The sequence below is a fragment of the Oncorhynchus mykiss genome, chromosome 1 (genome assembly GCF_057628025.1).
Source record: "Oncorhynchus mykiss isolate SJ-2025 chromosome 1, ASM5762802v1, whole genome shotgun sequence".
Lineage (NCBI taxonomy): Eukaryota > Metazoa > Chordata > Actinopteri > Salmoniformes > Salmonidae > Oncorhynchus > Oncorhynchus mykiss.
The window spans coordinates 857,540-876,292 of NC_143022.1; the positions used below are offsets into that span (position 1 = coordinate 857,540).

Genomic DNA, 18,753 nt, shown 5'->3' on the forward strand with positions numbered 1-18,753 from the left:
CTACCTGGTTAAATAAAATAAAATAAAAAAATATAGAAGATAGCCCTATTTGGTAAAATACCAATTCCATATTATGGCAAGAACAGCTCGAATAAGCAAAGAGAAACGACAGACCATCATTACTCTAAGACATGAAGGTCAGTCAATCTGGAAATTTCAAGAACTTTGAAAGTTTCTTCAAGTGCAGATGCAAAAACCATCAAGCGCTATGATGAAACTGGCTCTCATGAGAACCGCCACAGGAAAGGAAGACCCAGAGTTACCTCTGCTGCAGAGGAGAAGTTCCTTAGTGTCACCAGCCTCAGAAAATGCAGCCCAAATAAATGCTTCACAGAGTTCAAGTAACAGACACATCTCAACATCAACTGTTCAGTGTGAATCAGGCCTTCATGGTCGAATTGCTGCAAAGAAACCACTACTAAAGGACACCAATAAGGAGGGTGCTCTAGCCAACAAACCGCAGAGACCTGAGGACACCATTCCAACCTGGAACTGAGCCAGATACAAATTCAATTAGCACTAAGGTGTGAAGTAAAAGGCCTTTGGGCCCAACAAGTGTCAAGAGTCCTCTGAAGCCCCCTCCTGCTGTTCAAAGAGCATTCACTGGCATTTTCTACAAGAAATCTGCCTACGGAAATATAAGCTTCTCCCAAGTGGGTGTGACACCTACTCCCATTGCCTGCTGCACTGCTGCTTGGATTCCACCTGGTTATCTGTTCATCGTCTACCCTGGCCTGTCTCCCTCCGTCTTGTACAGGTAACTCCACCACACTCTCCCTAGCCTTCAGCACACATGCACTGTTGCGCCTCCAGCACACACGTACAGTCGTTATTTATTTAACAAAAAATGATTGTGCATTTTGCTGTTTGCCTCATGACTCCTGCATGCTTGGTTGACTACAAACGTTCTTTACCAATCCGTGGGACAGACTGTTTGTTCCCACATTCGGGACTCTGACTCTCTATTGGTTACACAGACTCTTGGCCTCCCATCCTATTCTAACCACCTCTTGCCAGCTTTATATTCATGTTACCTGATGAAATTGCTGTACAATATGATCTTGTTGTCATCTAATGACATTCAGATGTCATAAATCAGCACTGCAGAGCTCTCCCTGTCCTCTGCCGTGCCCTGATTGTATTACTGCTGATGATATCTGGAAATGTACATGTACACCCTGGCCCATCTACTGTTGCTAGCCCCAATTCTGACTTGTGCACTGATATCAAGCTGATCCTAACTGTTATAGGCATATTTCTATTTCGCCCTGTTTATCAAAAGTGTTGAAAAAAATTGTCAATAATCAACTGACTGGCTTTCTTGATGTCTATAGTATTCTCTTGGGTATGCAATCTGGTTTCCGCTCAGGTTCTGGATGTGTTACTGCAACCTTAAAGGTCCTCAATGGTGTCACCATTGCCCTTGATTCTAAGCAATGACGTGCTGCTATTTGTATTGACTTGGCCAAAGCTTTTGATACGGTAGACCATTCCATTCTTGTGGGCCGACTAAGGAGTATTGGTATCTGAGGGTCTTTGGTCTGGTTTGCTCACTACCTCTCTCAAAGAGTGCAGTGTATAAAGTCAGAAAATCTGCTGTCTCAGTCACTGCCTGTCACCAAGGGAGTTCCCCAAGGCTCGATCCTAGGCCCCACGCTCTTCTTAATGTACATCAACAACATAGCTCAGGCAGTAGGAAGCTCTCTCATATGCAGATGACACAGTCTAATTCTCAGTGGGCCCCTCCCCAGATTTTGTGTTTAATGCTTTCTTAGTGTCCAACAAGCTTTCTCTACCCTTAACCTTGTTCTGAACACCTCCAAAACAAAGGTAATGTGGTTTGGTAAGAAGAACGCCCTTCCTCCCACAGGTGTGATTACTACCTCTGAGGGTTTAGAGCTTGAGGTAGTCACCTCATACAAGTACTTGGGAGTATGGCTAGACGGTACACTGTCCTTCTCTCAGCACATATCAAATCTGCAGGCTAAAGTTAAATCTAGACTCGGTTTCCTCTATCGTAATCGCTCCTCTTTCACCCGAGCTGCCAAACTAACCCTGATTCCGATGACCATCCTACCCATGCTAGATTACGGAGACGTAATTTATAGATCGGCAGGTAAGGGTGCTCTCGAGTGGCTAGATGTTCTTTACCATTCGGCCATCAGATTTGCCACCAATGCTCCTTATAGGACACATCACTGCACTCTATACTCCTCTATAAACTGGTCATATCTGTATACCCTTTGCAAGACCCACTGGTTGATGCTTATTTATAAAACTCTTAGGCCTCACTCCCCCATATCTGAGATATCTACTGCAGCCCTCATCATACAACACCCGTTCTGCCAGTTACATTCTGTTAAAGGTCCCCAAAGCGCACACATCCCTGGGTCGCTCCTCTTTTCAGTTCGCTGCAGCTAGCGACTGGAACGAGCTGCAACAGACACTCAAACTGGACAGTTTTATCTCAATCTCTTCATTCAGAGACTCAATCATGGACACTCTTACTGACAGTTGTGGCTGCTTTGTGTGATGTATTGTTGTCTCTACCTTCTTGCCCTTTGCTGTTGTCTGTGCCCAATAATGTTTGTACCATGTTTTGTGCTGCTATCATGTTGTTGTTATGTTGCTACCATGCTGTGTTGGCAGCAACACATGACTTGCTATGTTGTTGTCTTAGGTCTCTCTTTATGTAGTGTGTGTGTTGTCCTATATTCATATTTATGTATTTTAATCCCAGGAGGCCTTTTGCCTTTTGGTAGGCCATCATTGTAAATAAGAATTTGTTCTTAACTGACTTGCCTAGCTAAATGTCAATATTTTTTTTTAAACAGCTTATGTGTAAAAAAAATATATATATATCTATTCTAAAATTTGAGTGAAAGAGCATCTCTTTCACTTGGAATGGTCTGTTTTTGAAAAGATATTAAGGAACAATTATCATCTCCATTGTGAGTCATATTTACAGTTATCCAATCACCTCAGCCCAAATCTGACTGAGTAAGTGCTCATTGTCAGATGTATAGGGACAAATGACCTTCATCCAGGTGCATATCTGGTTAATTCTCACTGCATAACCATCATCCTGAAAAAGCATAATCCTTGCCTACCCCAGTTACGGTTATTCTAGTCTTAATGTGAGCAATATGTCTGGCCACCTCTCTTGGCATCAAAGTCACTTTGACAACATTTTCCAGCTTTAACACATTTTTACACTTCCTGATGAATAATACAGTGAAGAAATATCCATTCCTCAGAGTTACGGCTTTCTTCTCTTATTCATTTGTAATATTTTTAGTAGGCCATGTTTTTACTGGTTATATTTGGTGATCCATCTGTTGTGTCAGTTCGCTCCACAGTAGATTCATTTTTCCAAGCAGGAAGACACCCTGTCATATAAGTCCTATAAATCAGAGCCCCTGGTTGTTCCTGTCATTGATTCCATCGCAAGAAGTTATTCTGTTATTTCAAAGTTCTAATTTCTTCATTTATTTTTTAAAAAAAGTAAAAGTTGCACGGTGTCTCCGATGTCAGGACGCTCATCCAGTGCTATAGAAAAAAAGATTGAAGGCATCTGATTTTTTCTTCCACTCTGAGATTAGCTCTATTAGCCTATCACTTCCACACGCCTGGTGATGGTTCTACGTGATAAAGCTAATTTACTCTAATTGGCTTTTACTCTCAGGACAAAGTCCACCATACACTCTTTCACAAACTCCCCTTCAGCAAAAGGCTTGCAATGCTTTGTGAATTTATGTGCCACTACGTAGCTTGCCTTAGTTATGCAGTCTAGAGTTGAGGCCTTCCTTGCCTTTTCCTGAGAGGACAGGTTGCTAGCGTAGTTCACTTGCATGCTTGAAAAATGAAAATTGAGATTCCATTCCTTAAAATTGGCAACACTTTCTTGGTATATCAGCTAATATGTTAAAAAGTATTTTGATGTCCATTATTCTTTAAACACATGACATTCAGACTTTTCTTATTTTTGCAATACTCATTTTTCACGTCAAAAGTCATCAAGCAACTTGCAGGCCAGATTGAAGTGCCCACACTTGTCCCCCACCCTTTCCCCAGAACCACTCCGATTTACATACCGCCCAAACAGATCCACAGATGACTCAATCTCAATCGCACACTGCCCTTTCCCACCTTAACAAAAGGAACACCTATGTGAGAATGCTATTCATTGACCACAGCTCAGCATTCAACACCATAGTGCCCTCAAAGCTCATCACTAAGCTAATGACCCTGGGACTAAACACCTCCCTCTGCAACTGGATCCTGGACTTCCTGACGGGCCGCCCCTAGGTCGTAATAGGTAGGCAACAAATCAAATCAAATGTATTTATATAGCCCTTCGTACATCAGCTGATATCTCAAAGTGCTGTACAGAAACCCAGCCTAAAACCCCAAACAGCAAGCAATGCAGGTGTAGAAGCACGGTGGCTAGGAAAAACTCCCTAGAAAGGCCAAAACCTAGGAAGAAACCTAGAGAGGAACCAGGCTAACAACACGTCTGCTACGCTGATCCTCAACACGGGGGCCCCTCAGGGGTGCGTGCTAAGTCCCCTCCTGTACTCCTTGTTCACCCACAACTGCGTGGCCAAACACGACTCCAACACCATCATTAAGTTTGCTGACGACACAACAGTGGTAGGCCTGATCACTGACAACGATGAAACAGCCTATAGGGAGGAGGTCAGTGACCTGGCAGTATGGTGCCAGGACAACAACCTCTCCCTCAATGTGAGCAAGACAAAGGAGCTGATCGTGGACTACAGGAAAAGGCGGGCTGAACAGGCCCCCATTAACATCAACGGGCTGTAGTGGAGCGGGTCAAGAGTTTCAAGTTCCTTGGTGTCCACATCACCAACAAAATATTATGGTCCAAACGCACCAAGATAGTTGTGAAGAGGGCACGACAACATCGTTTCCCCCTCAGGAGACTGAAATGATTTGGCATGGGTCTCCAGATCTTCAAAAAGTTCTACAGCTGCACCATTGAGAGCATCCTGACCGGTTGCATCACCGCCTGGTATGGTCACTGCTCAGCATCTGACCTTAAGGTGCTACAGAGGGTAGTGTGTACGGCCCAGTACGCTAAGCTTCCTGCCATCCACCACCTACATACTAGGCAGTGTCAGAGGAAGGCCCAAAAAATTGTTAGACTCCAGTCCCCAAAGTCATAGACTGTTCTCTCTGCTACCGCGCGGCGATACCGGAGCGCCAAGTCTAGGTCCAAAAGGCTCCTTAACAGCTTCTACCCCCAAGACATACGACTCCTGAACAATTAATCAAATGGCCACCGGACTATTTACATTGACCCCTCCCCCCCTTTGTTTTTGACACTGCTGCTATTAGCTGTTTATTATCTATACATAGACACTTTACCCCTACCTACATGTACAAATTACCTCAACTAACCTGTACCCCAGCACACTGACTCGGTACTGGTACCCCCTGTATATAGTCTCCACACGGACTCTGTACTGGTACCCCCTGTATATAGTCTCCACACGGACTCTGAACCGGTACCACCTGTATATAGCCTCCACATTGACTCTGTACCGGTACCCCTGTATATAGCCTCCACATTGACTCTGTACTGGTGCCCCCTGTATATAGCCTCCACATTGACTCTGTACCGTAACACCCTGTAAATAGCCTCCACATTGACTCTGTACCGGTACCCCTGTATATAGCCTCCACATTGACTCTGTCCCTGTGCCCCCTGTATATAGCCTCCACAAAGACTCTGTACCGGTGCCCCCTGTATATAGCCTCGTTATTGTGTTACTTTTAATTATTTTTTACTTTAGTTTATTTGGTAAATATTTTCTTAACTCTATTTCTTGAACTGCACTGTTGGTTAAGGGCTTGTAAGTAAGCATGTAACTTCAACTGTACATAAAAGTATGTGGACACCCCTTCAAATCAGTGGATTTGGCTATTTCAGCCACAACCGTTGCTCACCAGTGTATAAAATCGAGCACACAGCCATGTCATCTCCAGTGTCAAACATTGGCAGTAGAATGGCCTTACTGAAGAGCTCAGTGACTTTGAACGTGGCACCGTCATAGGATGCCACCTTTCCAACAAGTCAGTTTGTCAAATTTCTGCCCTGCTAGAGCTGGCCCTGTCAACTCTAAGAGCGGACACATCTAGGAGCAACAACAGCTCAGCAGCGAAGTGGTAGGCCACACAAGCTCACAGAACGGGACCACTGAAGCGTGTAGAGCGTAAAAATTGTCTGTCCTCAGTTGCAACACTCACTACTGAGTTCCAAACTGCCTCTGGAAGCAACGTCAGCAAACTGTTCGTTGGGTGCTTCATGAAATGGGTTTCAATGGCCGAGCAGCCGCACGCAAGCCTAATAAGATTACCATGCACAATGCCAAGCGTCGGCTGGAGTGGTGTAAAGCTCACCGCCATTGGACTCTGGAGCAGTGGAAACATGTTCTCTGGAGTAATGAATCACGCTTCACCATCTGGCACTCTGACGGACAAATCTGTTTTGGCAGATGCCAAGAGAACGTTACCTGCTCGAAGTCATAGTGCTAACTGTAAAGTTTGGTGGAGGAGAAATAATGCTCTGGGGCTGTTTTTCATGATTCGGGCTAGACCCCTTAGTTCCAGTGAAGGGAAATCTTAACGCTACAGCATACAATGACATTCTAGACAATTATGTGCTTCCTTTGTGCTGTGGAAGAACTTGACTGGCCTGCACAGGTCCTTGAGCTCAACCCCATCGAGCACCTTTGGGATGAATTGGAATGACGACTGCGAGCCAGACCTAATCGTCCAACATCCGTGCCCGACCTCACGAATGTTTGTGGCTGAATGGAAACAAGTCGCCACAGCAATGTTCCAACATCTAGTGGAAAGCCTTCCCAGAAGAATGGAGGCTGTTATAGCAGCAATGTTCCAACATCTAGTGGAAAGCCTTCCCAGAAGAGTGGAGGCTGTTATAGCAGCAAAGTTCCAACATCTAGTGGAAAACCTTCCCAGAAGAGTGGAGGCTGTTATGGCAGCAATGTTCCAACATCTAGTGGAAAGCCTTCCCAGAAGAGTGGAGGCTGTTATAGCATAAAAGGGGGACCAACTCCATATTAATGCCCATGATTGAATTAGATGTTTGACGAGCAGGTGTCTACATAATTTTGGTAATGTAGTGTGTGTATACATACATCCGTTTTTTGTTATATTTTCGTTACAATGAAACAACCTACATACTTACGTTTCAAATTATGCAGCACTAGCTGCCAGCTGCTGACCAATCCAGTTTAAAAAGAAACCGTGGTATGGGTGACTGAAAAAAAACAAAAGGGTGTCCCACAAGACTACGTCTATTCCAAAAAATCCACAAAACACAAGGTGGGAACAGAGAAAAAAAAACTAGTCTCTATAGTACGTGGTGTCAAATCAAGTGCACTTTGCGAGTACTTGTCCGATGCTTCCCTGTAATGTGCGCTGATATCAAACGGAAGCCGGCCCAGTCTGCTCCTTCCGAGACCTTCTTTCCATCACCGGTGTCTTTATGGTTCTATCGTTTTTGCCAAATATTAAACTGTACATACATGATTATATTAGCGGAGACCTTTTTTTTCAGAATAGTAATTTTCTTCCGGACCTACCGGTCCCCAGGCTACGCTAGTTTAGTGAAGGCGGCACCAGTATTCTGCCAGCAACACAAATTATGACGTCGAGCTCGTATGGTAATGAGGAAACCTTAAAAATAAAAGCCCGCATTTCAAATCATTGCAATGTGGATAACTCATTCAAAAGACATTGCATTTTTCATCAACGGCCATTTTTATAGTGCCAACAAGAAAAAGCAGTAAGACATTTTTGAAAACAAATTTTAAAAAATATGGTTTTAAAACCTTTAGAACCAATAATTAAAAAAATACAATGTTGACGCTAGTATGTTGAGCATATTAGTTTGTAGAGATAAACTTTCTACCTGTCTCAGCTAAAGTGGGGTGGTAAATACTCAGTGGGGTCTCTACTAACAAATATGATTATAGGGCGTCTCAGCTAAAGACACAGTCCCCCTATTTCTACCTCCTAGCCAACATGGCAGTTTTTTTTGGGGGGGGGGGGGGGTTCATTCTTACATTATTTGCACAGAATGTTTAGTGTATTATTACCTACAGCTGAAAATTCCTTTTGGACATTAGATCAGCGGTTCTCACCAGAAACCTGGATCCTCTGTTTGAACTTCCAGCTCTATTCATCCCGGGGGCGGCACCACAACACTGACACCAGAGAAGAGGAACAAGAAATGGGCCCAAGTCAGACTCAGGAGAAGAGGAACAAGAAGTGGGCCCGAGTCAGACTCAGGAGAAGAGGAACAAGAAGTGGGCCCGAGTCAGACTCAGGAGAAGAGGAACAAGAAGTGGGCCCGAGTCAGACTCAGGAGAAGAGGAACAAGAAGTGGCCCCGAGTCAGACTCAGGAGAAGAGGAACAAGAAGTGGGCCCGAGTCAGACTCAGGAGAAGAGGAACCTGTATATAGCCTCGCTATTGTTATTTTACTGCTGATGCTCTTTAATTATTAGTTACTTTTATTTATTATTTTGGGGGTATTTTCCTTAAAACTGCATTGTTGTATTTGGTGCAAGTGGCAAATACCATTTGATTTGATTTGTAGCTGGGGACTTAATAAACTTAATAAATGAAAAACGAAAGCTAGTGAAAATCTGTCTCCTGCAACACTTGGTACCCTGGATCATTACTATGGTCTCATCCGGGATGGCTACGAGGCCCTCCCTCCCCCTTCCTCCCTGGATCATTACTATGGTCTCTTCCGGGATGGCTACAAGGCCCTCCCCCTCCCTCCCTGGATCATTACTATGGTCTCATCCGGGATGGCTACAAGGCCCTCCCCCTCCCTCCCTGGATCATTACTATGGTCTCTTCCGGGATGGCTACGAGGCCCTCCCCCTCCCTCCCTGGATCATTACTATGGTCTCTTCCGGGATGGCTACGAGGCCCTCCCCCTCCCTCCCTGGATCATTACTATGGTCTCTTCCGGGATGGCTACGAGGCCCTCCCCCTCCCTCCCTGGATCATTACTATGGTCTCTTCCGGGATGGCTACAGGCCCTCCCCCTCCCTCCCTGGATCATTACTATGGTCTCTTCCGGGATGGCTCCAAGGCCCTCCCCCTCCCTCCCTCCCTGGATCATTACTATGGTCTCTTCCGGGATGGCTCCAAGGCCCTCCCCCTCCCTCCCTGGATCATTACTATGGTCTCTTCCGGGAAGGCTACAAGGCCTTCCCCCGACCTTCCTTGGGAAAATCAGATCACACATCCATTCTGCTCCTCCACATCTATAGGCAGAAACTTAAGACAGGAACACACCATGATTTACTGTCAAAACACACCCACCATGACATACTGTCCATACACACCATGATGTACTGTCTATACACACCATGATATACTGTCTATACACACCATGATACACTGTCTATACAGACCATGATATAGGCTAGTTGAGAACAAGTTCTCATTTACAACTGCGACCTGGCCAAGATAAAGCAAAGCAGTCTGACACAGACAACACAGAGTTACACATGGAATAAACAATAAACAAGCCAATAACACAATAAACAAGTCAATGACACAGTAGAAAAAATAAAGTCTATATACAGTGTGTGCAAAAGGCATGAGGAGGTAGGTAATAAATATGCCATAGGAGCGAATCATTACAATTTAGCAGATTAACACTGGAGTGATAAATGAGCAGATGATGATGTGCATGTAGAGATACTGATGTGCAAAAGAGCAGAAAAGTAAATAAAATAAAAACAGTATGGGGATGAGGTAGGTAAATTGGGTGGGCTATTTACAGCTACAGCGATCGATATACACTGTCTATACACACCAGTATATACTGTCTATACACACCATTATATATCAACTATAAACACACACCATTATATACTGTCCATACTGTCTATACACACCATTATATACTGTCTATACAGACCATTATATACTGTCCATAAGGTCTATACACACTATTATACACTGTCTATACACACCATTATATACTGTCTATACACACCATTATATACTGTCTATACACACCATTATATACTGTCAAAACTGTCCATACACACCATTATATACTGTCTATACACACCATTATATACTGTCTATACACACCATTATATACTGTCTATATACACCATCATATACTGTCAAAACTGTCCATACACACCATTATATACTGTCTATACACACCATTATATACTGTCTATATACACCATTATATACTGTCTATACACACCATTATATACTGTCTATACACACCATTATATACTGTCCATACACACCATTATATACTGTCCATACTGTCAATACACACTGGGTGAATCTAGTTGACTACCCCTGGTTGGCCACCAGAAAGTGTTTTCACTGTAGGCCATCAACGACCAGAGCCCTATTCCCTATATAGTGCACTACTTTAGACCAGAGCCCTATTCCCTATGTAGTGCACTACAGTTGACCAGAGCCCTATTCCCTATATAGTGCACTACTTTAGACAAGAGCCCTATTCCCTATATAGTGCACTACTTTAGACCAGAGCCCTATTCCCTATATAATGCACTACTTTAGACCAGAGCCCTATTCCCTATATAGTGCACTACTTTAGACCAGAGCCCTATTCCCTATGTAGTGCACTACTTTAGACCAGAGCCCTATTCCCTATATAGTGCACTACTTTAGACCAGAGCCCTATTCCCTATGTAGTGGACAACTTTAGACCAGAGCCCTATTACCTATATAGTGCACTACTTTAGACCAGAGCCCTATTCCCTATATAATGCCCTACTTTAGACCAGAGCCCTATTCCCTATGTAGTGCACTACTTTAGACCAGAGCCCTATTCCCTATATAGTGCACTACTTTAGACCAGAGCCCTATTCCCTATATAGTGGACTACTTTAGACCAGAGCCCTATTCCCTATATAGTGCACTACTTTAGACCAGAGCCCTATTCCCTATATAGTGCACTACTTTAGACCAGAGCCCTATTCCCTATATAATGGACTACTTTAGACCAGAGCCCTATTCCCTATATAGTGCACTACTTTAGACCAGAGCACTATTCCCTATATAGTGCACTACTTTAGACCAGAGCCCTATTCCCTATGTAGTACACTACTTTAGACCAGAGCCCTATTCCCTATGTAGTGGACTACTTTAGACCAGAGCCCTATTCCCTATATAATGCACTACTTTAGACCAGAGCCCTATTCCCTATATAGTGTACTACTTTAGACCAGAGCCCTATTCCCTATGTAGTGCATTACTTTAGACCAGAGCCCTATTCACTATATAGTGCACTACTTTAGACCAGAGCCCTATTCCCTATGTAGTACACTACTTTAGACCAGAGCCCTATTCCCTATGTAGTACACTACTTTAGACCAGAGCCCTATTCCCTATATAGTGGACTACTTTAGACCAGAGCCCTATTCCCTATATAATGCACTACTTTAGACCAGAGCCCTATTCCCTAAATAGTGGACTACTTTAGACCAGAGCCCTATTCCCTATATAGTGCACTACTTTAGACCAGAGCCCTATTCCCTATATAGTGCACTACTTTAGACCAGAGCCCTATTCCCTATGTAGTACACTACTTTAGACCAGAGCCCTATTCCCTATATAGTGCACTACTTTAGACCAGAGCCCTATTCCCTATGTAGTGGACTACTTTAGACCAGAGCCCTATTCCCTATATAGTGCACTACTTTAGACCAGAGCCCTATTCCCTATGTAGTACACTACTTTAGACCAGAGCCCTATTCCCTATATAGTGCACTACTTTAGACCAGAGTCCTATTCCCTATATAGTGCACTACTTTAGACCAGAGCCCTATTCCCTATATAGTGCACTACTTTAGACCAGAGCCCGATTCCCTATATAGTGCACTACTTTAGACCAGAGCCCGATTCCCTATATAGTGCACTACTTTAGACCAGAGCCCGATTCCCTATATAGTGCACTACTTTAGACCAGAGCCCGATTCCCTATGTAGTGGACTACTTTAGACCAGAGCCCTATTCCCTATATTGTGCTCTACTTTAGACCAGAGCCCTATTCCCTATGTAGTACACTACTTTAGACCAAAGCCCTATTCCCTATATAGTGCTCTACTTTAGACCAGAGCCCTATTCCCTATGTAGTACACTACTTTAGACCAGAGCCCTATTCCCTATGTAGTGGACTACTTTAGACCAGAGCCCTATTCCCTATATAATGCACTACTTTAGACCAGAGCCCTATTCCCTATATAGTGCACTACTTTAGACCAGAGCCCTATTCCCTATGTAGTGCATTACTTTAGACCAGAGCCCTATTCACTATATAGTGCACTACTTTAGACCAGAGCCCTATTCCCTATATAGTGCACTACTTTAGACCAGAGCCCTATTCCCTATGTAGTGGACTACTTTAGACCAGAGCCCTATTCCCCATATAATGCACTACTTTAGACCAGAGCCCTATTCCCTAAATAGTGGACTACTTTAGACCAGAGCCCTATTCCCTATATAGTGCACTACTTTAGACCAGAGCCCTATTCCCTATATAGTGCACTACTTTAGACCAGAGCCCGATTCCCTATATAGTGCACTACTTTAGACCAGAGCCCGATTCCCTATATAGTGCACTACTTTAGACCAGAGCCCGATTCCCTATATAGTGCACTACTTTAGACCAGAGCCCGATTCCCTATGTAGTGGACTACTTTAGACCAGAGCCCTATTCCCTATATTGTGCTCTACTTTAGACCAGAGCCCTATTCCCTATGTAGTACACTACTTTAGACCAAAGCCCTATTCCCTATATAGTGCTCTACTTTAGACCAGAGCCCTATTCCCTATGTAGTACACTACTTTAGACCAGAGCCCTTTTCCCTATGTAGTGGACTACTTTAGACCAGAGCCCTATTCCCTATATAATGCACTACTTTAGACCAGAGCCCTATTCCCTATATAGTGCACTACTTTAGACCAGAGCCCTATTCCCTATGTAGTGCATTACTTTAGACCAGAGCCCTATTCACTATATAGTGCACTACTTTAGACCAGAGCCCTATTCCCTATATAGTGCACTACTTTAGACCAGAGCCCTATTCCCTATGTAGTGGACTACTTTAGACCAGAGCCCTATTCCCCATATAATGCACTACTTTAGACCAGAGCCCTATTCCCTAAATAGTGGACTACTTTAGACCAGAGCCCTATTCCCTATATAGTGCACTACTTTAGACCAGAGCCCTATTCCCTATATAGTGCACTACTTTAGACCAGAGCCCTATTCCCTATGTAGTACACTACTTTAGACCAGAGCCCTATTCCCTATATAGTGCACTACTTTAGACCAGAGCCCTATTCCCTATGTAGTGGACTACTTTAGACCAGAGCCCTATTCCCTATATAGTGCTCTACTTTAGACCAGAGCCCTATTCCCTATATAGTGCACTACTTTAGACCAGAGCCCTATTCCCTATGTAGTACACTACTTTAGACCAGAGCCCTATTCCCTATATAGTGCACTACTTTAGACCAGAGCCCTATTCCCTATGTAGTGGACTACTTTAGACCAGAGCCCTATTCCCTATATAGTGCACTACTTTAGACCAGAGCCCTATTCCCTATATAGTGCACTACTTTAGACCAGAGCCCGATTCCCTATGTAGTGGACTACTTTAGACCAGAGCCCTATTCCCTATATAGTGCTCTACTTTAGACCAGAGCCCTATTCCCTATATAGTGCACTACTTTAGACCAGAGACCTATTCCCTATATAGTGCACTACTTTAGACCAGAGTCCTATTCCCTATATAGTGCACTACTTTGGACCAGAGCCCTATTCCCTATATAGTGCACTACTTTAGACCAGAGCCCTATTCCCTATGTAGTGGACTACTTTAGACCAGAGCCCTATTCCCTATATAGTGCTCTACTTTAGACCAGAGCCCTATTCCCTATGTAGTACACTACTTTAGACCAGAGCCCTATTCCCTATATAGTGCACTACTTTAGACCAGAGTCCTATTCCCTATATAGTGCACTACTTTAGACCAGAGCCCTATTCCCTATGTAGTGCACTACAGTTGACCAGAGCCCTATTCCCTATATAGTGCACTACTTTAGACCAGAGCCCGATTCCCTATATAGTGCACTACTTTAGACCAGAGCCCGATTCCCTATGTAGTGGACTACTTTAGACCAGAGCCCTATTCCCTATATTGTGCTCTACTTTAGACCAGAGCCCTATTCCCTATGTAGTGCACTACTTTAGACCAGAGCCCGATTCCCTATGTAGTGGACTACTTTAGACCAGAGCCCTATTCCCTATATTGTGCTCTACTTTAGACCAGAGCCCTATTCCCTATGTAGTACACTACTTTAGACCAAAGCCCTATTCCCTATATAGTGCTCTACTTTAGACCAGAGCCCTATTCCCTATGTAGTACACTACTTTAGACCAGAGCCCTATTCCCTATGTAGTGGACTACTTTAGACCAGAGCCCTATTCCCTATATAATGCACTACTTTAGACCAGAGCCCTATTCCCTATATAGTGCACTACTTTAGACCAGAGCCCTATTCCCTATGTAGTGCATTACTTTAGACCAGAGCCCTATTCACTATATAGTGCACTACTTTAGACCAGAGCCCTATTCCCTATGTAGTGGACTACTTTAGACCAGAGCCCTATTCCCTATATAATGCACTACTTTAGACCAGAGTCCTATTCCCTAAATAGTGGACTACTTTAGACCAGAGCCCTATTCCCTATATAGTGCACTACTTTAGACCAGAGCCCTATTCCCTATATAGTGCACTACTTTAGACCAGAGCCCTATTCCCTATGTAGTACACTACTTTAGACCAGAGCCCTATTCCCTATATAGTGCACTACTTTAGACCAGAGCCCTATTCCCTATGTAGTGGACTACTTTAGACCAGAGCCCTATTCCCTATATAGTGCACTACTTTAGACCAGAGTCCTATTCCCTATATAGTGCACTACTTTAGACCAGAGCCCTATTCCCTATATAGTGCACTACTTTAGACCAGAGCCCGATTCCCTATATACTGCACTACTTTAGACCAGAGCCCGATTCCCTATGTAGTGGACTACTTTAGACCAGAGCCCTATTCCCTATATAGTGCTCTACTTTAGACCAGAGCCCTATTCCCTATGTAGTGCACTACTTTAGACCAGAGCCCTATTCCCTATATAGTGCACTACTTTAGACCAGAGTCCTATTCCCTATATAGTGCACTACTTTGGACCAGAGCCCTATTCCCTATATAGTGCACTACTTTAGACCAGAGCCCTATTCCCTATGTAGTGGACTACTTTAGACCAGAGCCCTATTCCCTATATAGTGCTCTACTTTAGACCAGAGCCCTATTCCCTATGTAGTACACTACTTTAGACCAGAGCCCTATTCCCTATATAGTGCACTACTTTAGACCAGAGTCCTATTCCCTATATAGTGCACTACTTTAGACCAGAGCCCTATTCCCTATGTAGTGCACTACAGTTGACCAGAGCCCTATTCCCTATATAGTGCACTACTTTAGACCAGAGCCCTATTCCCTATGTAGTGGACTACTTTAGACCAGAGCCCTATTCCCTATATAGTGCTCTACTTTAGACCAGAGCCCTATTCCCTATGTAGTACACTACTTTAGACCAGAGCCCTATTCCCTATATAGTGCACTACTTTAGACCAGAGCCCTATTCCCTATGTAGTACACTACTTTAGACCAGAGCCCTATTCCCTATATAGTGCTCTACTTTAGACCAGAGCCCTATTCCCTATGTAGTACACTACTATAGACCAGAGTCCTATTCCCTATATAGTGCACTACTTTAGACCAGAGCCCTATTCCCTATGTAGTGCACTACAGTTGACCAGAGCCCTATTCCCTATATAGTGCACTACTTTAGACCAGAGCCCGATTCCCTATATAGTGCACTACTTTAGACCAGAGCCCGATTCCCTATGTAGTGGACTACTTTAGACCAGAGCCCTATTCCCTATATTGTGCTCTACTTTAGACCAGAGCCCTATTCCCTATGTAGTGCACTACTTTAGACCAGAGCCCGATTCCCTATGTAGTGGACTACTTTAGACCAGAGCCCTATTCACTATATTGTGCTCTACTTTAGACCAGAGCCCTATTCCCTATGTAGTGCACTACTTTAGACCAGAGCCCGATTCCCTATGTAGTGGACTACTTTAGACCAGAGCCCTATTCCCTATATTGTGCTCTACTTTAGACCAGAGCCCTATTCCCTATGTAGTGCACTACTTTAGACCAGAGCCCTATCCTACCGATCCTCGACTTCGGCGATGTCATCTACAAAATTGCTTCCAACACTCTACTCAGCAAACTGGATGCAGTTTATCACAGTGCCATCCGTTTTGTCACTAAAGCACCTTATACCACCCACCACTGCGACTTGTATGCTCTAGTCGGCTGGCCCTCGCTACATATTCGTCGCCAGACCCACTGGCTCCAGGTCATCTACAAGTCCATGCTAGGTAAAGCTCCGCCTTATCTCAGTTCACTGGTTACGATGGCAACACCCATCCGTAGCACGCGCTCCAGCAGGTGTATCTCACTGATCATCCCTAAAGCCAACACCTCATTTGGCCGCCTTTCGTTCCAGTTCTCTGCTGCCTGTGATTGGAACGAATTGCAAAAATCGCTGAAGTTGGAGACTTTTATCTCCCTCACCAACTTCAAACATCTGCTATCTGAGCAGCTAACCGATCGCTGCAGCTGTACATAGTCTATTGGTAAATAGCCCACCCATTTTCACCTACCTCATCCCCATACTGTTTTTATTTATTTATTTTTCTGCTCTTTTGCACACCAATATCTCTATCTCTACCTTTACATAACCATCTGATCATTTATCACTCCAGTGTTAATCTGCATAATTGTAATTATTTGCCTACCTTCTCATGCCTTTTGCACACAATGTATATATAGACTCCCCTTTTTTCTACTGTGTTATTGACTTGTTAATTGTTTACTCCATGTGTAACTCTGTGTTGTCTGTTCACACTGCTATGCCTTATCTTGGCCAGGTCGCAGTTGCAAATGAGAACTTGTTCTCAACTAGCCTACCTGGTTAAATAAAGGTGAAATAAAAAAAATAAAATAAATATTCCCTATGTAGTGCATTACTTTAGACCAGAGCCCTATTCACTATATAGTGCACTACTTTAGACCAGAGCCCTATTCCCTATGTAGTGGACTACTTTAGACCAGAGCCCTATTCCCTATATAATGCACTACTTTAGACCAGAGCCCTATTCCCTAAATAGTGGACTACTTTAGACCAGAGCCCTATTCCCTATATAGTGCACTACTTTAGACCAGAGCCCTATTCCCTATATAGTGCACTACTTTAGACCAGAGCCCTATTCCCTATGTAGTACACTACTTTAGACCAGAGCCCTATTCCCTATATAGTGCACTACTTTAGACCAGAGCCCTATTCCCTATGTAGTACACTACTTTAGACCAGAGCCCTATTCCCTATATAGTGCACTACTTTAGACCAGAGTCCTATTCCCTATATAGTGCACTACTTTAGACCAGAGCCCTATTCCCTATATAGTGCACTACTTTAGACCAGAGCCCTATTCCCTATGTAGTACACTACTTTAGACCAGAGCCCTATTCCCTATATAGTGCACTACTTTAGACCAGAGTCCTATTCCCTATATAGTGCACTACTTTAGACCAGAGCCCTATTCCCTATATAGTGCACAACTTTAGACCAGAGCCCGATTCCCTATATAGTGCACTACTTTAGACCAGAGCCCGATTCCCTATGTAGTGGACTACTTTAGACCAGAGCTCTATTCCCTATATAGTGCTCTACTTTAGACCAGAGCCCTATTCCCTATGTAGTACACTACTTTAGACCAGAGCCCTATTCCCTATATAGTGCTCTACTTTAGACCAGAGCCCTATTCCCTATGTAGTACACTACTTTAGACCAGAGCCCTATTCCCTATATAGTGCTCTACTTTAGACCAGAGCCCTATTCCCTATGTAGTACACTACTTTAGACCAGAGCCCTATTCCCTATATAGTGCACTACTTTAGACCAGAGTCCTATTCCCTATATAGTGCACTACTTTAGACCAGAGCCCTATTCCCTATGTAGTGGACTACTTTAGACCAGAGCCCTATTCCCTATATAGTGCTCTACTTTAGACCAGAGCCCTATTCCCTATGTAGTACACTACTTTAGACCAGAGCCCTATTCCCTATGTAGTGCACTACTTTAGACCAGAGCCCTATTCCCTATATAGTGCACTACTTTAGACCAGAGCCCGATTCCCTATATAGTGCACTACTTCTGAATAGCGTCTCATGGGTCCTGGTCTAAAGTAGTGTGGGAATAGGCTGCTGTCCCCAGATATGAGAGGTTACTAATCTGTCGACATTTTACATCAAACTAAAACACAGCCTTTGCCCATTCACATTTCTACTAGGATCCTTGTTGCACAACTGTTTGCAAGTGTGGTGATAAACAACATGACAGAGTCCTCTATTGTCCCAAATTGCTTCCTAAATAGTGCACTAAATTGACCAAAGCTCTGTGGGGATTGGATGCCATTTGGACGAAGTCTCCATGATAAATGAGGGAGGGATCGTAAATCTCAGTTTGACTATTAGCATG

The 18,753-nt window shown here is 43.8% G+C and overlaps 1 protein-coding gene across 1 annotated transcript in view; it reads right to left on the reverse strand.

Moving 5' to 3' along the window:
* The window catches only part of plcxd1.1 (phosphatidylinositol-specific phospholipase C, X domain containing 1, tandem duplicate 1), a 41,275-nt gene extending 33,561 nt beyond the window's left edge, over positions 1–7,714 (reverse strand). The window contains exon 1 of the mRNA XM_090222634.1: positions 7,238–7,714. The gene's annotated coding sequence lies outside the window, so the exon portion shown is untranslated. The remainder of the gene's footprint in view (positions 1–7,237) is intronic.
* Positions 7,715–18,753: the final 11,039 nt, after the last annotated feature.